Source organism: Rhineura floridana, chromosome 11, assembly GCF_030035675.1.
Source record: "Rhineura floridana isolate rRhiFlo1 chromosome 11, rRhiFlo1.hap2, whole genome shotgun sequence".
NCBI lineage: Eukaryota > Metazoa > Chordata > Lepidosauria > Squamata > Rhineuridae > Rhineura > Rhineura floridana.
Genome location: NC_084490.1, coordinates 64,190,236 through 64,217,139, shown reverse-complemented (window position 1 = coordinate 64,217,139; position 26,904 = coordinate 64,190,236). Strand labels below are relative to the sequence as shown.

At 42.9% G+C, this 26,904-nt stretch overlaps 1 long non-coding RNA gene across 1 annotated transcript in view; it reads left to right on the top strand.

The window, feature by feature from the left end:
* The window catches only part of LOC133366303 (uncharacterized), a 41,093-nt gene that overhangs the window by 1,487 nt on the left and 12,702 nt on the right, over nt 1-26,904 (top strand). Inside the window, exon 2 of the long non-coding RNA XR_009758377.1 lies at nt 17,123-17,191. This is a non-coding gene — a long non-coding RNA (uncharacterized LOC133366303). The remainder of the gene's footprint in view (nt 1-17,122; nt 17,192-26,904) is intronic.

The window sequence follows — 26,904 nt, the reverse complement described above, 5'->3', positions numbered from 1 at the left end:
ATTTATTATACAGCCACGAGAGTGGCTGTATAATATAGCCAGCGTGGATTTTTCACATTCCACAATGTTAAATTGAAAATACCCCCATGCCATTCTGATGCTTCCCATAAGCTCATTTCAAAACAAAACCTTACAAAACTTATAGTCCTGAACTCAGAAACGCTTGCTTAACAACCCTGTAAATTTTCATGGCGATACACAAAACAGTCAGAGAGAATAGAGAATCCAAAGTCTAAAAAGAGAGAAAACAACCCCAAAGCCCTTTTGGACTTTTTTCTATCAGAGTTCTCATAATCTGTTGAAATTCATTAAAAATCAGCCATGTTCACAGAGTACCTGTAATCCTATTACTGATCTTGCACCATACTCTGACCTTCATGTTCTGCAGTTTAAAAGTTAAAAAATGCCTGGCTGATTTTTAATTAATTTAAGAAATTTTGGCTTGAACCCAATGATAGTGTCGGGCATGCTCAGTAAGAACCAACTGTCAGTGTTCTAAAAGCCAGACTCACAGCTGCTTGGCTTGCCTAATCAGGGAGCCACACCCACACCAGACTTTGATTTCACTTAAGACAGTCATGGCTTTCCCCAAAGAATCCTGGGAAGTGTAGTTTGCAAAGCGTGCTGAGAGGAGATTCGTATTCCACTGATAGAGCTCCAGTGGCCAGACTGGTTTAACAGTCACCCGTTCTGATTGAAGGTCTGTGAGGGGAACAGGGCGTCTCCTAGCAACTCTCAGAACCCTTCACTAACTACACTTGCCAGGATTCTTTGAGAGAATCCATGACTCTCCAAAGTGAAATAAAGGCCTGGTGTGGATGTGGCCAGAGAGACCTTTGGTTTTAATTTGGGTGGGAGGCTACATGTGCCTGCTGTAGAATAAAAAGGTGGGGGGAAAGCTGAAAAGCAATCATACTGTTCATGTTTTCCTTTTGGAAATGAAAGGGGCTTCCCCTCTGCCCTATGCCCACCTACCCAATCTCCTCCCCTCCCCTCCTCCTCACCTCCCTGCCCCTCCCCTGGGCCAGTGTTGGGCTATGACCTGGAAGACCAGGGTTCAAATCCCCACACAGCCATAAAGCTCACTGAGTGACCTTGGGCCAGTCACTGCCTCTCAACCTCAGATGAAGGCAATGGTAAAACCATCTCTGAATACAGTTTACCATAAAAACCCTATTCATAGAGTTGCCATAAGTCGGGATCGACTTGAAGGCAAGTCCATTTCCATTTCAAACATGATTGCACAGAAATAAATCTCATTGTACTCAAAGCAAATGATCAAACCCACCCTCCCTTTTTCCTCCTATCCCCTCCCTCTTGCCCCTCCCCCTTCCTTTGCTCCTCCATCCCCATCCCCTTCCAATACCCTCCTTCCCTTCCCCCCTCCCCCTTCCTCTTCCCCTTCCTCCTCCCCATGGTCAGTTTTACCTATCTTAAGGTAAATGCACAGGAGTAAATACCACTGAACTCTATAAGCATGCAAATGATCAAACTTGCCCTCTCCCCCTTCTTTTGCTGCCTCCCATCTGCTCCTTCCCCTTCCCCCTCCCCCCTCTCTCCTCCTCCCCCATGGTCAGTTTTACCTATCCTAACTATGATTGCATAGGAGTAAATCCCATTGAACTCAGTAAGCATGAAAATGATCAGATCTCCCTTCCCCCTCCTTCCCCTCTCCTCTCCCTTCCTTCTCCTCTCCCCTCTCCCTTCCCCCTCCCCTCCCCTCTTCTTTCTTCCTCCTCCCCTGCCCACTCCAGCCCTCCCTCCCCCCAGTCAGTTTTACTTATCCTAAGCATGATTGCACGGGACTAAATCCCACTGAACTCAATAAACATGCAAATGATCAAACCTGTCCTCTTCCCCTCCCTCTCCTGCCTGCTCCCATCCCCCTCCTCCCCTCTGCCCTCCCTCCCCTCCCTCCCTTACCTCCTCCTCCTACCCATCCCCTGTGGGCAGTTTCACCTATCCTAAGTATGATTGTAGGGGAGTAAATCCCACTGAACTCAATGAGCATGCAAATGATCAATCTATTCTCAGCAAACTTTGACAGGATCCCATTTCTTACCTCCTGGATTAAAAAGCAGAGAAATTCACTAGCAGGCAATGTTTTTAGTTGACCGTGCCCACCTTGCCTTAAATGAAGTGGGTTAAACATAGCAGGCTGAAAACATGCATCCTCTTTTTTCCAACAGCTAGAGTCATTGCTGAAGTGGCAACATATTGGAATCAGTCTGCTTTTACATCAAACTACAGTTTCAGGTTCCATTGTTAATGCACCCAAAATAGAAATAGAACATAGCCTCTTGTGTTTCAAATTGGAGGTTGTCTTCACCATCATATCACATGGAGCAATAAAAAGGCTTTGAGATTAATAAAATAAATTTGACACAGATTTTTAGGATGAAAAATGAGAGAAATATTTTTTTCTAGATTAGCTTCTCTTTAGAAACATTAGTAACACAGGAAAGAAGCAAAGTAAGAAGAACACCAACAAACATACAAAAATATAATTCTCCATCTTTGGAGATGGCAGGTGTTGCCACCACTCACCATATGCTCAGAGGCACGTTACTAAATTCTTCAAAGCTACACAGCAAATGGATTGGACTGTGAAAGATCAACCCAAATGGTGTTTGCATTTTGACAAATTTGTAGGGCAGTACAATATCTCAGAGAGGAGGTCAGGTTATTATTATAATGAAGATTTATTTGATAAAATAAATAGTGATACTAAAGGAAGAATTCAGATCACCAATGGTCAATATATGAATATTAATGGATCTCGAACTGTTGCTCTAAAGTACAAGCTATCTAATGAAACCATAGAAAATGTAGCAGATCATGTTTTATTTGTTCCTGAATTGAGTTGCAATATGCTAAGCATTTGTGCTTTAGATAAGAAAGGATATACAATACATTTCCAGGATGGAAAGTGTACAGTAACCAAAGATGATACTTTGTTTGCACCGGCTTATGAAAATGACGGTGTTTATGAACTAAGTCTTTCAGCTGAACAAGCAAATACAGCCATGGTGGACAAGGATGAGACCAGCCTACAACTTTGGCACAGGCAACTGGACATCATGATCCAAAGGCGATCCTACAACTACAAAAGCCAAGCCTTGCAACAGGTATCAAGGTAAACCAAGAGTACCATGAGAAAACAAGCAGGTGCGTAAATTGTATTGAAGAAAAGGGTGTTAGGCCCTCATTCCCATCAAGAACTGAAAAGAGAAGCACCAAGGTGCTAGATCTCTTCACCACGGATACACAGTGACCTCACTTGGGAATAGATATGTTCTAATTTTTGTGGATGATTTTTTGAAGGTACTGTGTGACTTACTTATTAGGGTTTTCAAGGTACTGTGTGACTAAAGGACAAGAGTCAAACACATAAGATGCTAAAGAAATACATCTCCATGGTGAGCACAAAGTTTGAAAGGTGTCAGGCCCAGGATGTGACTCAGGAACCAGACCAACGGCTGTAGTTAATTCGTGTTTTATTAGGGTAATGTCCAAACAAAGACTGCGTTTTCTCATGAAGCAATACAGGGATACAGGTCCTGCAGCATTGGGAGAAAGTTGACAGAGCAAGGGACTTCTTCCCGCCTGTTCTTTAAGAAGGGGCCAAACGGGCGCGCAATCTTTCGCTCCTCCTTAACTGCCCCTCAGGTACTGCCCGCCTTCCCCCCCTTCTCTCCTGTCTTTTCAGCTGCCTGCGTGTGCGCGGTGAGGGGGGAAGCATCACCCCCTCCTCTTCTGAAGTTTCCGATTCCAGGATGGGGGATAGGGGAGGAGCTGATGGTAAACTGCCTCCCCGCTTTTCGGCTGTGAGCAGCCCTCCCTCTTCCCCCTCTTGCTCTGAGCCTGAAAGAGGGGGAGGCGTGAGAATGTCCAGGGAGGGCTCAGGCTCCCCGTTGCTAAGCGACCTTATCACTGGCAGTTCCTCTGTTTCATCTTCGCTCCAAAGGGGGGAAGTTCCTCCCCCTTCCCTCTGCCATCCATCCGAATACTCTTCTCCCAACTCTCCGGGATCCAGCTCCCCAGGATTGGGACCCCAGCTCTGCCTTCCGACAAAAGGAGGCCAAAAGTGATACAGACGGACAACGGTGGTGAGTACTAGAGGATGGGGGGGGTTGCAGAGTTTGTACCACTATAAAAATTGGGGGGATTCTTCTTGCCTTCTCTTTCCTTTGAAATCTTTATATGTCCGTAACAGCCTTATGATCAATGTTGTGCTATTATTACTTTATCTAACTCTAATCCATAACATTTGTGGCTGTCATGCAGAAGCGCCAAACCAGGGGCTCAGTGCAGACCCAAGACCCAATTCCCCACCCAGGGCAATTGATCCTGGCAAAATATCTCCCCTTGCCAAGGTTGAGTAATCCAACACCAACCCTGCAGGGTAGGTAGACTGCCACCACCCCTTAATCTGTTTAACCGCTCTGAGTCGGGATACCCAGAGCACAGGAACAACCCTGCCAGGGATTCCACAAGACAAGAGCCAAACAGGCACTCCTTGTCCTGGAGCCCCGAGCAAATCCAAAACATGGTAATCAGTGGCCAGTGGCCAAGGTACCAGATTCAGAGCCAAATTCTCCTCCAGCAATGAACACACATAGGTAAATAAGAAGTGGCTTTACTGAATAAAAATATGTGCACAATTAATAGCAGCAAAACAGTTCCTTAAAACCCACACCCAGAACAGGGCCAGTTAAAGTACAAATGATCAGAGAGTTCTAACACAAACAGAAAATAGCAAAACTAACTAACTTATTCTATACTTACTGAACAGGTAGTAGTTGTAAAGTAACACCTCTCTCCAGAGAGGCATAGCATGGGTAATAAAGGCAGTGGAACCCACACAGGTAACCACCTATGCAAGATGGAACCCAGGGGACCAAAGGCTGAAGATTCTCTCCCCATACTTAAGGAAAAGACCCGAGTAACAGACCATATTAATTAGCCAGGCGGCTTTCTTATGAGGCAACTCTTCTTCATTCCTTTGCACCTAACAGGCATGTACACCCCTCTATTCTCAGGCCAAGTTGACCTTGGTACTTACTAGTCTCCCAGAAGATAAACTGGTGTCTTCAAAGATCTAATCAGCTGCAGCTGCTGAGGAATGAAACAGCAAGGTTTTCCACTCATACAAAGGCCTCGTCTCTGAACAAGATGACATCCCACAGTTCTTTGTCTGAGAGCCATGTTACATTCAAGCTTTCAGACAAGGTCTTGACAGTGGCATGTATTGAATGACCACATCCTACATTTCTGTGTTTTGTTTACATTCTGTAAAAGGAGGACACTTGTTCCCTCTGCTTTTCATTTAGTGGAGAAACTCACTGAAACTCACTATAATAATAATAATAATAATAATAATAATAATAATAATAATAATAATAATAATAATAATAATAATAATATTTGTCTCAGCAATGGTGGAAGACACCTTCTGTCCAACAGAACCGAAAAATTGAAAAAAGCTTGAATTTGCAAAGCAAATTATACAATTTGTTAATACAGTCTCCAAAATGTCTCATGTCTATTGCCTCTAACTTCTCTAGTGGATGAGTGAAACACACAATGCTTATGATTGGGTGGGCTTGTTTGCAACAGCTGCAAGAGCAGTTGCCGGATCAGATTTTATGTTAAGGAAATTCAAACACCAACGATCCTGATGTGCATTAGAATTCATTTTCATTCTCTAGTGCACATAAAGTGTTCCTACTGCTATAGAAAAATGTTATGAAATCTATAAAATGCAGTCTAGCTTTCTTGGTCATCTTACCGCCTGCTGTAGCAGGAGCTGAATAGGCAAATGCCATCTCCTTTGTGGCTCATTTGACCTTAACGACAGCTATATTCTGTGAATAATCTCCAAACCCCCTTCTAATATTTCTGCTAAAATCATGTAATGGCATTTACTTGCAAATATATTTAAAATTGTTTATTATCAAACTACCTTGGTTCTTTCAAAATTGTCTTTACATAGGACACACATCCAAGATTTAAAACATCTTATCAAAATAGCTGCCCATCCCACAATCTTCAGTTTCTTTCTCCTTTTTTCCTTCCCTCCCCACTTTCTGGTAACTGCTTTTCCTTAGACACCAACACACACCCTCTATGTCATTTGAAGAAAGTTGTCCTTCCAACAAACCGCAAGCTGTAAACAAAGAACAAATCTTGGTGTATTAATATGCTTATGTAATATCCTACAAGCATTCTTGCTGCTGGATTCTGCACCAAGTGAAGTTTCTGAACTGTCTTTAAGATGAGCACCACATAGAATGCATTACAGTAATCTAGCCTGGGGGCATGTGTTACAGCAGCAAGGTACAGTTTCTCTAGATTAGGGATGGAACGATCTGTCAGTTTTGGTTCTCTCAGTTTCTTATGCTTCCAATATTAAATTCAGTTCTCCACATTTCTGCGGTGATTTGAGAATTTTTTATTAAAAAAATCCTCATGAAAATTCACCAGCATTTAATTAGTCAAATTTCTCCTAATAAACACATTTTGGAAAGCATTTCTCTTCATACAATGCATTTTTGCATGTTATTTTCACTCATATGTTCATTTTTATGCACACCTTCTCCTAATAGATGCATTTTTGTAAACAATGTTTGGTTGTCACATCCAACATTTGTCACATTTGAACTGCTTTGCAAAATTCAAATAAGGGCTCATTTCAAAGGAGTAGAGTTCCCTAAATAGAGGGGAACTAGTACTTCACACGATTTGGAAACTATACTTCTGTTAATGCAGCCTAAAATAGCATTTGCTCTTTTTACAGCCACATCACACTATTGGCTCATATTCAGCTTGTGATCAGCAACAATTCCAAGATCCTCCTCACATGTAGTATTGCTGAGACAAATACCCACCATCTTATAACTATTCACTAATAGGCAAAAAACCTTGCGGTTTAAGAACATACCTATAGTCAACAGATATTTCTATCAAACTTTAAAAAGCAGGGAAATTGGCCAGCTATAGTGAATGCACCAGGGGAGCAGGAGACCTGAACTCCTCTCTGAGATATTGTACTGCCCTACACATTTACCAAAATGCAAACACCATTTGGGTTGGTCTTTCACAGTCCAATCCACTTGTTGTGTAGCTTGCAAGAATTTGGTAACATGTGCCTCTGAGCATATGGTGAGTGGTGGCAACACCTGCCATCACCAAAATTATATTTTTGCATTATTATTATTATTATTATTATTATTCATACCCCGCCATTTTTCCAAAACTGGAACTCATGGCGGCTTCCAGATAAAAAATACATATAATTAAAAACATACAAAGTCTACATTAAAATAAGATTAAACTATTTCCAATATTAAAAACATACACACATATAGCTAAAAAAGTTCAAACTAGTTTAAAAATGATATAATAGACATTAGCAGTGCAGCACCCTTCACGCCCTATCCTTAGCCTTCAATTCCAAAGGCTTGTTGGAATAGGAAGGTCTTTGCTTGTCGGCGGAAGGACTGCAAAGAGGGGGTCATTCTTACCTCCCTAGGAAGGGAATTCCAAAGCCTAGGGGCAGCCACCGAGAAGGCCCTCTCACGCGTCCCCACTAGTCGTACTTGAGAAGATGTGGGTATTGAGAGAAGGGCCTTTCCTGAGGATCTCAGGGCCCGGGCAGGCTCATACAGGGAGATACGGTCTGATAAATAGCCTGGACCTAAGCCATATAGGGCTTTACAGGTCATCACCAGCACTTTGAATTGTGTCCGGAAACAGACTGGCAACCAGTGGAGCTTTTTTAACGGGGGTAGTACGGTCCCTGTAACCAGCCCCAGTTAGCATTCTGGCTGCAGCACATTGTACCAACTGAAGTTTCCGAACAGTCTTCAGAGGCAGCCCCATGTAGAGCATGTTACAGTAATCTAAACGGGATGTAACTAAGGCATGTGTCACCATGGCCAGATCAGACAGCTCAAGGAACGGGCGCAGTTGGCGCACTAATCTTAATTGTGCAAAAGCACTCCTGGCCACTGCAGAAACCTGGGACTCCAAATTTAATGCTGAGTCCAGGAGCACACCCAAACTGTGAACCTGTGTCTTCAGGGGGAGTATAACCCCATCCAGTACAAGCTGTATCCCTATTCCCTGATTCGCCTTACGACTGACCAGGAGCAGCTCTGTCTTGTCTGGATTAAGCTTCAATTTGTTCACCCTCATCCAGTCCACCACTGACACCAGACACTGAACATAAGAACATAAGAACATAAGAAGAGTCTGCTGGATCAGGCCAGTGGCCCATCTAGTCCAGCATCCTGTTCTCACAGTGGCCAACCAGGTGCCTGGGGGAAGCCCGCAAGCAGGACCCGAGTGCAAGAACACTCTCCCCTCCTGAGGCTTCCGGCATCTGGTTTTCAGAAGCATGCTGCCTCTGACTAGGGTGGCAGAGCACAGCCATCATGGCTAGTAGCCATTGATAGCCCTGTCCTCCATGAATTTGTCTAATCTTCTTTTAAAGTCATCCAAGCTGGTGGCCATTACTGCATCTTGTGGGAGCAAATTCCATAGTTTAACTATGCGCTGAGTAAAGAAGTACTTCCTTTTGTCTGTCCTGAATCTTCCAACATTCAGCTTCTTTGAATGTCCACGAGTTCTAGTATTATGAGAGAGGGAGAAGAACTTTTCTCTATCCACTTTCTCAATGCCATGCATAATTTTATACACTTCTATCATGTCTCCTCTGACCCGCCTTTTCTCTAAACTAAAAAGCCCCAAATGCTGCAACCTTTCCTCGTAAGGGAGTCGCTCCATCCCCTTGATCATTCTGGTTGCCCTCTTCTGAACCTTTTCCAACTCTAGAATATCCTTTTTGAGATAAGGCGACCAGAACTGTACACAGTATTCCAAATGCGGCCGCACCATAGATTTATACAACGGCATTATGATATCGGCTGTTTTATTTTCAATACCTTTCCTAATTATCGCTAGCATGGAATTTGCCTTTTTCACAGCTGCCACACACTGGGTCGACATTTTCATCGTGCTGTCCACTACAACCCCGAGGTCTCTCTCCTGGTCGGTCACCGCCAGTTCAGACCCCATGAGCGTATATGTGAAATTCAGATTTTTTGCTCCAATATACATAATTTTACACTTGTTTATATTGAATTGCATTTGCCATTTTTCTGCCCATTCACTCAGTTTGGAGAGGTCTTTTTGGAGCTCTTCGCAATCCCTTTTTGTTTTAACAACCCTGAACAGTTTAGTGTCGTCAGCAAACTTGGCCACTTCACTGCTCACTCCTAATTCTAGGTCATTAATGAACAAGTTGAAAAGTACAGGTCCCAATACCGATCCTTGAGGGACTCCACTTTCTACAGCCCTCCATTGGGAGAACTGTCCATTTATTCCTACTCTCTGCTTTCTGCTTCTTAACCAATCCCTTATCCACAAGAGGACCTCTCCTCTTATTCCATGACTGCTAAGCTTCCTCAGAAGCCTTTGGTGAGGTACCTTGTCAAACGCTTTTTGAAAGTCTAAGTACACTATGTCCACTGGATCACCTCTATCTATATGCTTGTTGACACTCTCAAAGAATTCTAATAGGTTACTGAGACAGGACTTTCCCTTGCAGAAGCAATGCTGGCTCTGCTTCAGCAAGGCTTGTTCTTCTATGTGCTTAGTTAATCTAGCTTTAATAATACTTTCTACCAGTTTTCCAGGGACAGAAGTTAAGCTAACTGGCCTGTAATTTCCGGGATCCCCTCTGGATCCCTTTTTGAAGATTGGCGTTAAATTTGCCACTTTCCAGTCCTCAGGCACGGAGGAGGACCTGAGGGACAAGTTACATATTTTAGTTAGCAGATCAGCAATTTCACATTTGAGTTCTTTGAGAACTCTCGGGTGGATGCCATCCGGGCCCGGTGATTTGTCAGTTTTTATATTGTCCATTAAGCTTAGAACTTCCTCTCTCGTTACCACTATTTGTCTCAGTTCCTCAGAATCCCTTCCTGCAAATGTTAGTTCAAGTTCAGGGATCTGCCCTATATCTTCCACTGTGAAGACAGATGCAAAGAATTCATTTAGCTTCTCTTCAATCTCCTTATCATTCTTTAGTACACCTTTGACTCCCTTATCATCCAAGGGTCCAATCATCTCCCTAGATGGTCTCCTGCTTTGAATGTATTTATAGAATTTTTTGTTGTTGGTTTTTATGTTCTTAGCAATGTGCTCCTCAAATTCTTTTTTAGCATCCCTTATTGTCTTCTTGCATTTCTTTTGCCAGAGTTTGTGTTCTTTTTTATTTTCTTCATTCGGACAAGACTTCCATTTTTTGAAGGAAGACTTTTTGCCTCTAAGAACTTCCTTGACTTTGCTCGTTAACCATGCTGGCATCTTCTTGGCCTCGCGGTCCCTTTTCTGATCTGCGGTATGCACTCCAGTTGAGCTTCTAATATAGTGTTTTTAAACAACTTCCAAGCATTTTCGAGTGATGTGACCCTCTAGACTTTGTTTAGAACTGTTTAGAACTGGTTTAGAACCGAGACAGCTTCCTTGGAATTAGGTGGAAAGGAGACATAGAGTTGGGTGTCATCCGCATACTGATGGCACCGAACCCCAAACCCCCGGACAACCTCTCCCAGCGGTTCCATGTAGATGTTAAATAGCATAAAGGATAAAACTGAGCCCTGAGGGACCCCACAGGTCAATGGCCAAGGGGTCAAACAGGAATCCCCCAGCACCACTTCCTGGGTTCATCCCCCCAGGAAGGAATGGAGCCACTGCAAAACAGTGCCCCCAAGTCCCATCCCAGCAAGGCGGCCCACAAGAATACCATGGTCAATGGTATCAAAAGCCGCTGAGAGGTCCAGCAGAACCAACAGGGATACACTCCCCCTGTCCAGTTTTCTGCATAGGTTGTCCACCAAGGCGACCAAAGCCATCTCTGTCCCATAACCAGGCCTGAAACCAGATTGAAATGGATACAGATAATCTGTTTCATCCAAGAATCCCTGGAGCTGGGAGGCCATCACACGCTCTATTACCTTACCCAAAAATGGAATATTGGACACTGGCCGGTAATTATCCATCATGGAGGGGTCCAGGGAGGGCTTTTTTAACAAAGGCCTTACAACTGCCTCCTTTAGGCAACCTGGAACTCTGCCTTGGTGTAAGGAGGCATTAACCACTCCCCCCCCCACTCAGCCAGTCCCTCTCTGGCACTTTTTATAAGCCAGGAAGGGCGTCTTGCAGACATGTGGTGGCTCTCACCTCTCCAAGGATCTTGTCCACATCCTCGGGCTGTACAAATTGAAAAGAATCCATCATTATTGGACGGACAGGAGCCAAGGTTACATCCCCTGAGACTGTATCAATTATAGCATCTAAGTCGGAGTGAATCTGAGCGACTTTATCTGCAAAGTGCTGTCCAAACTCTTGACAGCGGGCTGTTGAGTGATCTATATTACCCTCTCGGGGGCCAGAATGTAAAAGACCCCTGACCACTCGAAACAGCTCCACTGGACAGCTCACTGCAGATGCAATGGTGGCAGAAAAGAATGATTTCTTTGCTGTCCGCACTGCCACGGAGTAAGCCTTCAAGGAGGCTCTAGCCCGTGTTCGGTCAGACTCGTTCCGAGTCTTCCGCCAACGTCGCTCTAGTCTCCGTCTCATTCATTTCATCACCGCCAGCTCCTTGGTAAACCAAGGGGCTGGTTTGGCTCCACTTCGTGAGAGGGGATGCTCAGGAGTGATCATGTCCACCGCTCTGGCCATTTCCCCATTCCAGAGGTCAACCAGAGCTTCGACAGAATCGCCTGCCGAGGTGGCAGGAAAATCCCCAAGAGCCATCAGGAAACCATCCGGATCCATCAGCCTTCTGGGGCGGACCATCCTAATCGGTCCCCCACCCCTGCAGAGGTTCCGAGTCCCAGTGAGTCTAAACCCCACCAGGTAGTGATCTGTCCATGACAAAGGAACTACAGAAAGTTCCTCCACACCAAGATCACCATCATCCCCCTCCACACAGAAAACAAGGTCCAGGGTGTCAAATTTATTTTTATTAATTTCAAAGCCTTTTCATTGGTCAATGCCATATGATGGTGAAGATAGCCGCTTGTGTTTCAAATTGGAGGTTATGTTCTATTTCTATTTTGGGTGCATTAACAGTGGAATCTGAAACTGCAGTTTGATGTAAAAACAGATTGATTACAATATGTTGCTACATCAGCAATGACTCTAGCTGTTGGAAAAAAGAGGATGCATGTTTTCAGCCTGCTATGTTTAACCCACTTCATTTAAGGAAAGGTGGGCATGGTCAATTAAAAACACAGACCACACCTAGAATTTTGCTAGAATATATTTCACCTCCCACTGTTTTATCTTGTGCAAACTGAGACACTCCTGATGTCCACTGGAGACTATTCTGCAGAATAGTCAGTGCCATTATTCCACAATTATGTTTGGATTTTTTTTTTTAGTGTAAGTACAGTGTTGCTGTACTTCACATATTCACAGAAATAGAAACAAAAGAAAATGATTTCCTATAGGAAACTTCACTAAAACTGCAAAGTAAATCAGATATATTTAAAGTGACCATCTGAACTATATCAACTGTCTTCATAATGTTGCTTCCTCCCTGCTAAAACAAGATCAGCACAGCACATGTCTTCTTTCTATTATTTGGCCAGATTGCAGGTGTTGCCATCACTCACTCAGAGGCACATGTTACCAAATTCTTCCAAGCTACACAGGAAGTAGATTGGACCGTGAAAGACCAAAGCAAATGGTGTTTGTATTTTGACAAATTTGTAGGGCAGTCCAATATCTCAGAGAGGAGGTCAGCTCTCCTGGTCCCCTGGTACATTCAGTATAGCTGCCCAATTCCCCTACTTTTTAAAGTTTGGTAGAAATATCTGAGGGCTATAGGTACGTTTTTAAACTGCAAGGTTTTTTGTCTGCTAGTGAATTTCTCTACTTTTCAATCCAGGAGATAAGTGTTTGCTGAGAATGGATTGATCATTTGCATGCTTAGTGCGTTCAATGCAATTTACTCCTATGCAATCATGGTTAGAATAGGAAAAACTGACCATGGGGGGAGGAGGAGAGGGAGGGAGAGGAGAGGGAGGGGGAAGGAGCGTATTGGAGGGGGGGAAAGGAAGGGGTAGGGGAGTGCAGGTTTGATCATTTGCATGCTTATAGAGTTCAATGGTATTTACTCCCTTGCAATCATGCTTAAGATAGGTAAAACTGACCATGGGGAGCAGTATGACAGGGAGAAGGAGAAGGAGGAGATTGGAAGGGGATGGGGATGGAGGGGCAGAGGAAGGGGAAGGGGAAGGGCAAGTGGGAGGGGATAGGAGGGAGGAAAAGGGAGGGTAGGTTTGATCATTTGATAGTTTTTGCATACAATGGGATTTATTTCTGTGCAATCATGTTTGAAAATGGAAATGGACTGCTTTCTGGACAATCCCAACTTATGGTGGCCCTATGAATAGGGTTTTCATGGTAAGCAGTATTCAGAGGGGGTTTTACCATTGCCTTCCTCTGAGGCTGAGAGGCAGTGACTGGCCCAAGGTCACCCAGTGAGCTCCATGGCTGTGTGGGGATTTGAACCCTGGTCTCCCAGGTCATATTTCAACACTGACCTGGGGGAGGGGCAGGGGGAGGGGGAGGAGATGGGGTGGGTGGATACTGGGCAGAAGGAAAGCCCTTTTCCTTTATTTATTTATTTATTATTTGATTTATATCACACCCTTCCTCCCAGCAGTAGCCCAGGGCAGCAAAAAGAAACGATAAAAACACTTTAAAACATCATAAAAATACATTAAAACAAAACAATGTTTAAAACATTTTTAAAAAAGCTTTAAAACATCTTTTTTTTAAAAAAAGGGTCAAAAACATTATTAAAGAAAACATATTAAAAGCAATTCCAACATAGACACAAACTGGGATAGGTCTCAAATTAAAAGGCTTGTTAAAAGAGGAAAAGTCTTCAAAAGGCACCAAAAAGATAGCAGAGAGCAAAAGGAAAACATTGTGAACAATATCATTGCTTTTCAGGGTTTCCCTCATCTTTTTATTCTACAGCAGGCACATGTAGCCTCCTACCAAATTTAAACCAAAGCTGTCCTTGGCCACATCCACACCAGGCCTTTATTTCACTTTGGAGAGCCATAGCTTCTCTCAAAGAATCCTGGGAAGTGTAGTTAGTGAAGGGTGCTGAGAGTTGCTAGGAGACACCCTGTTCCCCTCACAGACCTTCAATCAGAGTGGCTGATTGTTAAACCACTCTGGCCACTGGAGCTGTGTCAGTGGAAGAGGGAAATCCTTTCAGCACCCTTCACAAACTACACTTCCCAGGATTCTTTTGGGGAAACCATGACTCTCAAGTGAAATAAAGGTCTGTGGTGGGTGTGGCCCCCTGATTAGGCAAGCTCAGCAGCTGAGAGTCCGGCTTTTAGAACACTAACAGTTGGTTCTTACTGAGCATGCCCAACATTTTCATTCAGTTCAATGCAAAATTTCTTAAATTAATTAAAAATCAGCCAGGCATTTTTTTGTAATGTAATGTAATGTAATAAAGTTTATTGCGGTCATAGACCAAAAGCATAAAAATACTCCAACATACAAATATTAATTTCAGCATAGACAATTTAAAAACAATTTAAACCATCTTAAAAAGTTAAAACATTCACATAGACAAGATTTTCCTACATTGAATGGCTATAGCACAAAATTTAGCAGTTTTCTCCGTTACAGCAATACATTGGTCGGCCAAAAGGAGTTCCACATAAAATGTTTCGCTTCTACCGGGTAGTGAATCTAAGATGGGAGTGATTAGCTGGTGTCTGAGATCACAATAAAAGGGACAATGTAATAGAACATGCATAACTGTTTCCACTTCATCGTTACCGCATGGGCATTTTCTGTCATTATATGGCACTTTTTTAAATCTACCCTCTAACAGCGCCGATGGTAAGACATTAAGTTTTGCCAATGTGAATGCTCTGCGCCATTTGGGTAAAGTGAGATTAGATAGGTATGCCATAGGTATGTCATTTGATATTTGATAAACAAAGCTTCATCTGTTGGACCCATTCTGGCATTGAAGTCTCCGACTATTATTAATAATGCATCTGGATGTTGTAAGGTTAGATTAACTATATATCACTCCAGCTTGGCAATTTTATTAATGCCTGATTTTTTATATCTACTTGGGGGAAAATACACATTGAGTAATATCACAGAGTACCTCGGCAGTTTTAAAATTACAGCAATAGCCAGTTCAGCTAAGGGTTCACACCTAATAATAGGAACATTGATTACCGTTGATATAAACGTACATAATCCACCTTTTGGGCAGCCTCCCCTAAAACTGGGGGTGGCTTCTAATTGGTATGCCGAATATCCATCTAAGCCCATCTCACCCACTGCCCAAGTTTCTTGTAGGAGTAATATATCAAATTGCTCCAGAAATTTCGTGCACGATGTATCAGTAGCTTTGTTAGCCCATCCTGCAATATTCCACGATAAGATCTTCAAGGTGGTAAATTTTAAGTTTCCATTTTGTCATTTGCTACTTTGATGGGGAAGGGTTAACTCCGGGCTTACGTTCTCTATCAATCTCACAGTATTATTCTGTCTCAATATAGTTGGCTTACTCAATTGTAGTTCTAATTCTCTAGCTCCTGTTGGGATTTGAGGGATGTCTTTCTCACTTTCAATGTCCTGCTTAAACCCTGTAGGCTCAGGTGTCTCATGATTTATACTTTTCTTGTATCGGGAGGTATCTACATTCTGGGTTTCATCGTTATGTTCCATTTCCTTTAATGCTATCATTAATTTTTCAAGCTTAGTCCAAATTTCTGCCTTTGCCTCGGGAGACAAGGTGGCAAAGGTACCTAATAAAGTTAGCTCTTCCGGTAAGAATTGATTTGCCTCTCTGTTTGTCACCTCTTTTATATCCGGCGTGGTCGACTTCGCATCTCGCTCTACTTCTTTAGGTAAAGATGGAAGTTTGTTAGTATTAAAAGTAGGTACCATTAATCTTTGCGGGGGGGCTATATTTTCAAAAACTCTTACAATATGTATATTATGCACTAATAACAATTCTCTCTTACCATAGAATGCACTTGTTTTATCTTTCGACAAGAAAGTTACTATAGCTCTCGCAGTGATATAATTATAAAAAAGATATCTAATATTTACAATATCTTTCATCTGAATAAGTCCAGGAGATGATTCATTCACAATCTTTATCAGATGTTTCTTTCTTTCTTTCTGCATTAGGTATCCTTTTGGTTTTGGAAAGTTTATTATTGCCAACTTTTTGTCGCTTAACGTTAAATCCCACAACCTATCATTTTGAATTGAGTGAGAGGATTTAATATTGTCCATATCCATTGTTATCTGATCGTGTGTAGTCGCCTCTTGAATTTGCAGTGTAGGATTAAGATTATCTGGCTTATTTTCCATATTTGACGTTCCTTGTGCATTCTCTTTTGAAGTTAATTGGGCGTTTTCCGCTATAGTGAGAGCTTTAGTTTTTGTCGTGCATTTCTTTTCCTTTTTCTTTCTTTTCAAGCATGTTTTTTTAATTTTTAAACTGCAGAAGATGAAGGACAGAGTATGGTGGAAGGTCAGTAATTTATTTATTTTATTTATTTTATTTAATTTATATACCGCCCTAAGCCCGAAGGCTCTCTGGATTACAGGTACTCTGTGAACATGGCTGGTTTTTAATGAATTTCAACAGATTATGAGAACTCTGACAGAAAAAAGTCCAAAAGGGTTCTGGTTTTTTTCCTCTTTTTAGACTTTGAACTCTCTATTCTCTGTGACTGTTTTTTGTATCACCATGAAAATTTAAACGGTTGCTAAGCAAGTGTTTCTGAGTTCAGGACTATAGGTTTTGTTTTGGAATGAGCTTATAGGAAGCAGCAGTATAGGATGGGGGAATTTTCGATTTAACATTGCGGAATGTGAAAAATCCACGCTAGCTATACCGTGGCTGTATAATACATTTAGTTTCTTTTTCGTAGATGTAGAACTTTGCACTTGTCCCTGTTAAATTTCATTGTGTTGTTTTCAGCCCAGTGCCCCAGCTATCAAGCTCACTTTAAATTTTGTTTCTTTCTTACAGGGTATTGAAAATGGAAATGGACTGCCTTCAATCCCGACTTATGGCAACCCTATGAATAGGGTGTTCATGGTAAGCAGTCTTCATAGGGGGTTTACCATTTCCTTCCTCTGAGGCTAGTCCTTCCCAGCTGGCTAGGGCCAGCTCAGCTTGCCACAGCTGCAGAAGCCAGCCCCTTCCTTGTCTGCAACTCCCAGCTGGGGGAGCAACTGGGCTCCTTGGGACTATGCAGCTTGCCCACGGCTGGACAGGTGGCAGGGCACATAACCCCTGAGCTGCTCACTGTGGGGGTGATCTTTAGCTGGCCCTTTACACCCAGGAGACAAGAACAGTCATTTGAACTCAGAGACTCTGGACTCAGCTCTCATCTCCACTCTGCTATACATTTTTTTTAAAAAAAACACCATATAATAGATAGTGCAGTACATTCTCAAGACCCAGATTCATTGTCTGGCATCTCCATTTAAAGAATATCAGGTACCTGTGCTGAAAAGGAGCCCTTTTCTCAGTCAGTGGACACTACTGGGCTACATAATCCAGTGATCTGACAGTATAAGGATCCCCATGGCTTGCATTGTATTGATTCAGAAGCCAAACTACTTCTCCAAATCCAGGAAGAAGCTCAGCTTAATTCTGAATCAATCCAAATTCATCTGCTTAAATGTGCTCTGTTGTCATTTGGAGCTGAAGAACTCCCACTCCCACCCCACCCCCCAAGCATTTTTGGTAGTGTTACCTCTTTACTTCCCTGTATTGTGCAGGCCCTTGTTTCTAACCCAGAATGTGAGACAAGACTCATGATCTCAGGCTTCAAAAGTGGCCCTAGACAACCTAGGGAAATCCCTACCAGGATTCTCCTGCATTCTTCTCCTGTTTTCCTTTCCCTGAATCTTTGAAGTACCTTGCAGTGTCCTTGATCTTAAAGAACCAGCTGCACATTTATGTAGCAGGACTGCACAAAGTGTGTCACAAAGCTGAACACAGCATGTTTTCTGGCCTGGCAGGCAACACAAACAAGAGGTTCATCCATCGCACTATATATGGCTGATGGGTTGTATTTGACTTGGTGAGTCATAACTTGGGTAGTTGACCCACAAAGCCAAATATGCTTGATGCATAAGTCAGTAGCCAAACACAAAAGAAGTAGTTGAAGTTAGAAAAAGCACATTTAAGTACTGAACTAGCATAGGCTTCATAGGAATTTAAAATATTTTAATGGTTGCAGAGTCTTGCCATTAGTCTTTCTTTTTTCCCCTCCCTCACCCCAAATACTTTAGCTAATATGCACCATTGATTTTAGTACCTGAGAACAATCACATGAACAGAGTCTTATATTAGAACTTTGAAGTAAGAAAACCACAAAGGGATGGAAACTTTGTACCTGGTCCAGGATGATTCAACCATACACCTCCAGGATCAGTAAAAAGTTTCCCTAGCTCTTATGACTTGACTGTTTTATCAGTGACTTTCACAGAAGACCATTTCAGGTTAAGAGACAGAAATCCCATGAGACATCCTAACTGTAACATGGAATGATGGGACTGGAAAAGATCAACGGTTCTGAAGCCCAGCTTCAACACATCCTGTGGCCCCTCCTCAAGTCAACAACATTCGCAAAGAGTACATCATCCTCATGTCCAGAGCTTGGAAAAGTTACTTTTTTGAACTACAACTCCCATCAGCCCAATCCAGTGGCCATGCTGGCTGGGACTGATGAGAGTTGTAGTTCAAAAAAGTAACTTTTCCAAGCTCTGCTCATGTCAATCTAGCCTCCTAACCTGTTACCTTCTAACTACCCACTTGAGGTTGTGTCTGTCAGTGTGTGCTTGTGGCTGCCATTCCTGCATTTCCCCATGATTGCTTGAAAAAAGAGCTTTGTACAACTCACTGCCATCTCCGCCCAGACTGCCCATGCTTCCTGGAATGCCCATGGGAGGATATCCTATTTTCTCATGGGCATTCCACAAAGTGCTGCTGCTGGGTCAGGAGGCTATAGACTCCCTTGTGCTGCTGAGAGTGGCTTGGGCTTTTTTTAAAAAGGTTAAAAGGAAGAATAAAACAGAGAACAAAGCTCTTGGCCACCTTCTACACTTAAGTAAAGTAAGCATCCAACCTGTCCCTCCCCCATGGCTGAAAGAAAAAGAAATAAATAAACTTGGCTGAAAATATTGGTTCAGCACTAAAATCACCTTGCATCATGGGAGAAAATCATTTTGCAGCTGTAAGCTGTTCCCCACAATGAGCAGAAGAGCACAGATTTGAATGTCCCAAGTCTAGCCATGATGGCTTTGACACTGGTCACAGTAAGCCAGAATTTGGTTTACTACCATTGTGCAAATGCCCAGGCTCTCAGAGAGAATCTTGCACCTACTTTGCTCCTCCCCAGAATTTAATATCAGAAATAACTGACAATGAGTGCGGGAAAAATATTATTTATTTCCCGCATAAGACTGGCAGCACAAAAACGTTTTCAGCAGGTGTTTCAAAGTTAAAATAGCAGGTGCCCGCTGAATCTGTATTGGCAGAGCATTTCACAGGACTGGGCTGATGACACTAAAGGCTTGATTCCATATCAAATGAGCTTTTGCCAACTCAGAGGGCAATCAGTGAAACTCCTGCAGATGATCTCAGTGATCCAGCTGGGATATAAATGTTCAGGCAGTCTCTAAGGGACCCTGGAGCTATAGTGTTTATGGCTTTGTAAATTAATACAAGGACCCTGAACCTGGCTTGGTAGTAAATGCAGATGTTTTAACAAGGTGTCACCTGTTGTCAGCCTTGTTCCCCCTTCAGCTGTCTGGTGCTGCATTCTGCGCCAGATGGAGCTTTCGAGCCAGGCCCAAGGGCAGTCCTTGATAGAGTGTGTTGCAGTAATCCAGCCTCAAGGTTACCAACACACATGTTACATAGATTACAGTGGTCAGTCTATCCCTGTCCAGGAATGGCCATAGCTGGCAAACCAGACAGAGCTGGTAAAAGGCATTTCTAGCCACAGAGGACACTCCGGTCTCTAGTAACAGAGATGTATCCAGGAGTACCCCTAAGCTATGCACCTGCTCCTTTAGAGAAAATGTGGCTCCATGCAGAATGAGTAACTTGTCTATCTCACATGCACAGGAACCACCAACCCAAAGAGTCTCCATCTTCCCAGGATTAGGCCAGTGTGGGATGGCAGGTAAGCCTAGGCTTGAGTTAGCATATCATCTGAACCCAAGATCATGCTAAAGCTCTCTAAGTCAGACCTTGGCTTAGCTGCTGCACCACACTGACCCAAAAAGCTCAGGGAGGAGCAAAGCAGCTGTGATCTCCTCATTGGAAGCCAGCATGTTTGCGTTAAGTCAGGTTTAACTTAGCGCAACATGTGAATGTGAGCATTGCGTAAATCCATTGTGATCTTAATTTAAAGCCCTCAAGAGGCTATTCTGCAAAAAAAAGAAGGAAGGAAGGAAACTCTAGGTAGAACGGATATCATGAAATCAAGTGGGAGTTTGTATCCCTTGAGTAGTTTTATTCAACAGCTGTGACTAGGTTACTGTGGCTAAGATTAATGGGTAGATTAGTTTCACCCAAGAAACTCCTGATTTCCCTCATTTAATTACAAGATGTTACACAGAAGCATACGGTTATTCTTTCACTAACTTCACACCATGCCCTTTAGCTAATCGTAAGTCATTTCACTGGAAATTTGTGTACTCTTTTGTGTTGCAGGCACTCCAATATTAAAAAATTATTACGAGTAAGGAGGATAAAACTGCCGTGCACTTTAGCAAATTTAGATTTCCCCTGGGTGATCTTAGCTCGCCATGATTATCACAGGTTTTTACGCAAAGAAATAATTCTACCTCAGGAAAAAGCCACAAATGTCACAACTTTGGAAGTGGGGAAGCTAATGCCCTCAGCTTCACTTGTGGTTATAAGGGGCCGTAATTAATATTTTCTCTTATGTTTAGTATTTGCATAATGTAATGCCAATGGTGGTGAAAACCTCACTGGCAAAGTCAAAGTTGCCAAATGCTGGTATGGATGGATGTGCAAAACCTCCTCGAGAAAATGTTGGCTTCCCTCAAATGTTTGCAGATATTTCATCTGAGTAAGAATTGCCAGATGTGCTTTGAATTTGCTTTAGGTCAGGAGTAGCTAAGCTGTGGCCCTCTAGTTGTTGCTGGACTAAAACTCCCATAATTCCTGATTCTTTACTATGCTGGCTAGGGCTGATGGGCACTGGAATCCAGCAACATCTGAAGGGCCACAGATTAGCCACCCATTGCTTTAGGTGAATTTGGGTGCCATCTAGGAATCCATAGCACCCTCCTTTCCACACCAAAGAAATTGCTGTAACCTGATCACAGAGCTTGGAAGATTACTTTTAAAAATTACAGTTACAATTACTTGGCCCAAAAAAGTAGTAATTACCGTTACAATTACAATTGCTCTGAAAGTAACTGATTGCTTTACTTTTTCTCAAAAGTAATCACTACAATTACATTTCAGTAACTTTAAAAAAAAAACTCCTACAAGGTGCTGGCCTTGGCTGCTGCACATCTAAGAAGCCTAAAACAATATTAAAAATAAACACACACACACAGGGGGTAGTAGAATAAAAAAAATTATCCATAAGATTAACATAATGGCATAACAGAATCTCACATCCCCCCAAGCAATGAAGATACCCCAACTCTTGAAATCAAATTTTACACTTGAAATGCTTTTATAATATGTTTCTGTTATGTCTCAAAAGAACAAGATGCTCAAAGAGCATGTCAGACAAGGAATGTCTTTTTACAGTCATTACGTTGCCACCAGTACTGAACAGGCGTTCTACTGTGGCGCTTGAAGGCATGCCTGTGTTGTGCTGCAAAAAACACCACAGCACACGTGGAAAGCCATGGAGTGATGACACTTCCCTGCTGGGAGACCTCAGGTACCTCACCAGTTCCTCCTCAGCAGTGTCCACTGCTGACTTCTTGCCCTGGGGCAGAAAGTTAAAGAAGTCATCTTCTAAGTCATCTCCTTCCTGGTCTTTATCTGAAGACTGATCACTGTCCTCATTAAGTACACCCATCTTTATTTCGGCTTTCAACAAGGCTTCCATTGTGTATCTAAGAAAGAGAGAGGATATGTTAACACATATATGTTAGGAAACCATCATCTGCTCTTCATTTCCTGATGCTTGTCATGTCCCCTGGTTCAGGGTCCAGCCTGAGCCTGTGGATGATGACATGGAAGGTAGGAAGGTGACCAAGTCACCACACTCATGGGGCAGCACAGCAGACCCTTAAGGATTACCTGCAGCAACCCAAGGTTGTGATGAGGAGCCCCAGGAAGAAAAGGCCCAGCCCCTGCCTACCACCTTAAGCCCTCTGATGCCTCCCTTGAGACAACATTTCCCTTGGAGTAATCCACCCAAAGGGCTTCCCTAATGTTCTTACTTGTTGGTATGGGTGGTGGCCTGAAAGAAATGCAAGAAGACAATAAGGGATGCTAAAAAAGAATTTGAGGAGCACATTGCTAAGAACATAAAAACCAACAACAAAAAATTCTATAAATACATTCAAAGCAGGAGACCATCTAGGGAGACAATTGGACCCTTGAATGATAAGGGAGTCAAAGGTGTACTAAAGAACGATAAGGAGATTGCAGAGAAGCTAAATGAATTCTTTGCATCTGTCTTCACAGTGGAAGATATAGGGCAGATCCCTGAACCTGAACTAACATTTGCAGGAAGGGATTCTGAGGAACTGAGACAAATAGTGGTAACGAGAGAGGAAGTTCTAAGCTTAATGGACAATATAAAAACTGACAAATCACCGGGCCCGGATGGCATCCACCCGAGAGTTCTCAAAGAACTCAAAGGTGAAATTGCTGATCTGCTAACTAAAATATGTAACTTGTCCCTCGGGTCCTCCTCCATGCCTGAGGACTGGAAAGTGGCAAATGTAACGCCAATCTTCAAAAAGGGATCCAGGGGGGATCCCGGAAATTACAGGCCAGTTAGCTTAACTTCTGTTCCTGGAAAACTGGTAGAAAGTATTATTAAAGCTAGATTAACTAAGCATATAGAAGAACAAGCCTTGCTGAAGCAAAGCCAGCATGGCTTCTGCAAGGGAAAGTCCTGTCTCAGTAACCTATTAGAATTCTTTGAGAGTGTCAACAAGCATATAGATAGAGGTGATCCAGTGGACATAGTGTACTTAGACTTTCAAAAAGCGTTTGACAAGGTACCTCACCAAAGACTTCTGAGGAAGCTTAGCAGTCATGGAATAAGAGGAGAGGTCCTCTTGTGGATAAGGAATTGGTTAAGAAGCAGAAAGCAGAGAGTAGGAATAAACGGACAGTTCTTCCAGTGGAGGGCTGTAGAAAGTGGAGTCCCTCAAGAATCGGTATTGGGACCTGTACTTTTCAACTTGTTCATTAATGACCTAGAATTAGGAGTGAGCAGTGAAGTGGCCAAGTTTGCTGATGACACTAAATTGTTCAGGGTTGTTAAAACAAAAAGGGATTGCGAAGAGCTCCAAAAAGACCTCTCCAAACTGAGTGAATGGGCAGAAAAATGGGAAATGCAATTCAATATAAACAAGTGTAAACTTATGCATATCGGAGCAAAAAATCTGAATTTCACATATACGCTCATGGGGTCTGAACTGGCGGTGACCGACCAGGAGAGAGACCTCGGGGTTGTAGTGGACAGCACGATGAAAATGTCGACCCAGTGTGCGGCAGCTGTGAAAAAGGCAAATTCCATGCTAGCGGTAATTAGGAAAGGTATTGAAAATAAAACAGCCGATATCATAATGCCGTTGTATAAATCTATGGTGCGGCCGCATTTGGAATACTGTGTACAGTTCTGGTCGCCTCATCTCAAAAAGGATATTATAGAGTTGGAAAAGGTTCAGAAGAGGGCAACCAGAATGATCAAGGGGATGGAGCGACTCCCTTACGAGGAAAGGTTGCAGCATTTGGGGCTTTTTAGTTTAGAGAAAAGGCGGGTCAGAGGAGACATGATAGAAGTGTATAAAATTATGCATGGCATTTGAGAAAGTGGATAGAGAAAAGTTCTTCTCCCTCTCTCATAATACTAGAACTCGTGGACATTCAAAGAAGCTGAATGTTGGAAGATTCAGGACAGACAAAAGGAAGTACTTCTTTACTCAGCGCATAGTTAAACTATGGAATTTGCTCCCACAAGATGCAGTAATGGCCACCAGCTTGGATGACTTTAAAAGAAGATTAGACAAATTCATGGAGGACAGGGCTATCAATGGCTACTAGCCATGATGGCTGTGCTCTGCCACTCTAGTCAGAGGCAGCATGCTTCTGAAAACCAGTTGCTGGAAGCCTCAGGAGGGGAGAGTGTTCTTGCACTCGGGTCCTGCTTGCGGGCTTCCCCCAGGCACCTGGTTGGCCACTGTGAGAACAGGATGCTGGACTAGATGGGCCACTGGCCTGATCCAGCAGGCTCTTCTTATGTTCTTATGATCTAGTTTGAAGCGAGGGTGCACGCAGGCTGCCAGAAGAAGCAGATCCCTGCCAGATCCCCACCTCTCAAGGGTTGTCTGCTGCTGCTTCAGCATTTTGGGAGGAGGGGTGTCATGCATTGGTTCAGGAAGGCCACGTCTCCTTGCCTTTATTGCTTCTTCAATTGCTCTCAGCTTCTCAGGGTGTGCCCTCTGAGGAAGAAGAACAAAGCATGAATCCAAGAAAAAATGGAAGAGGAACTTCACAATTTAAACATAAATAGACAATGGACACTCTTTGAGGACCAGCATGACAAAGGCTTACCTCAAAATGTTTCTTCACATTGGATGAGGAGGAAACAGCTGATCTCAGATTTTTGATCCTTGGAAGGCAGTAATTGCATCGTACAACAACATTTTTCCCACTCTGGCTCACAAATGTACAAGCTTTCTCAAAGCCAAACCATGGTACTTGCTGTTCTGCAGATGTGGCTGTGGGCAACTGGCACTGCTTCATGCCCTCCTCCTCCTCGTGCACAGGGCCTCCTTTCTGAACCTCACTTTCTAGTTTTGCCTCCTCAGGATCAACAAGCTGTGACTCAAGTGGCCGCACTAACTGACTGCTGCTCTCAGCAGCAAAACCTGCAACAGGCGTCTCTGTAATAAACAAGAGATAATGCTCCTATATGGGTGAACTTCAGCTGTGATGTGCCCCCATCTCTTCCCCATGCTGCAAGATCCCCCAGTCAGAGTGGAAGTAAGCAGGTCGATAGCACAATTAAAAGAGATCCTATTTGCTCACTGAATAACCCTGCCTGGGCCAGTCTAACCTACTATCTCACAGGGTTGTTATGAGAACAAAATGAGACTAGGGTTCAAATCCCCACATAGCCATGAAGCTCACTGGGTGACCTTGGGCCAGTCACTGCCTCTCAGCCTCATGAAAACCCTATTCATAGGGTCACCATAAGTTGGAATCAACTTGAAGGCGGTACATATATCTTTTATTTTGAATATGATGATTATGATAATAAATATGCAGCATTTCAAATTAATTCTGTATGAGAAGCATTCCATGCCAAGCTTGGAAAACCAAGGATGAGGTATAAAATGTAGACAAAAATACTTTTGACAAAATGCCGTTTATATTTTATATATATGAGCCTGGGTAGGGAACATTTTATCTAGTCTACTTGCTTTCAGCAAGAAGGGTTAAGTGCCTTCAGGCTAGGGCAGTCATCAGAAGGCCACAGCAGAGACAAAGGAGCCTAGTGTTGTGGAGATGTTAGATGGGAGCTTTGGGGAGTAAAGATGGAGGCTCCTGAAGGCTGCAATTCTAAACACACTTACTAAGGGATTAAGCCCCATAGAACTCAACAGGACTGACTTCTAAGTAGATATAGTTTGGACTGTGCTGTTGGTAAACCTTGACTAGGGTTCTTCTGCAAAGACATCCATATCCAAGCAGGGTTGGCAACCCCCTGCCTGGAATACCCTGCCCTTATCTTTTAATGTGGCTGCTCCAAATGTTTTTACAGATTTGACCCTTTACTTCAGAAAGAGGTCTGAAAAATGAGTAAGAGTAAGAAGTATCTTTTAAAATTGTTCTTTTCAATTCACTCTTGAATGAACATCATACCTAGGGCAGATCCACACCATTCCTTTAAAGCACATTCAACACCCATTTGAAGCACATGAATCCCATCACAGAATCATGGGAACTGCAGTTTGTTAAGAGTGGTGAGAACTATAACTGTGAGGGGGAAATGACACTTCCCAGAATTCTTTAGGGGAAGTCATGCGCTTTAAATGTGAGTTGGATGTGCTTTACACATATTGTGTGAATCCGCTTAATAAATTTTGCCTGCATGTAAATTGTTTTAATTAATTTTTCAAAATGAAAATAAGCTATAAAGTGTAGTGGATGACCATGGGCTACTCACCATTTCTCAGCCTATCTGCCCCTCAGGATGAAAACAATGGAGAACCATGACTACCCCAAGGCATACTTAAAATGTAAAGGAAGTATTGTACAACCATAGTATGCAATTGGATACTTATAGGGACACAGCATGACAAAACTGGGTGGAAGTAAAAGTTCTACACTTAGGAAAAAGAAACCAAATGCACAGTTATAAGATGGGGGATACTTGGCTCAGCAGTACGACATGCAAGAAGGATCTTGGAATTGTTGTTGATCACAAGCTGAATATGAGCCAACAGTGTGATGTGGCTGCAAAAAAGGCAAATGCTATATCAGGCTGCATTAACAGAAGTATAGTTTCCAAATCATGTGAAGTATTAGTTCCCCTCTATTCAGCACTGGTTAGG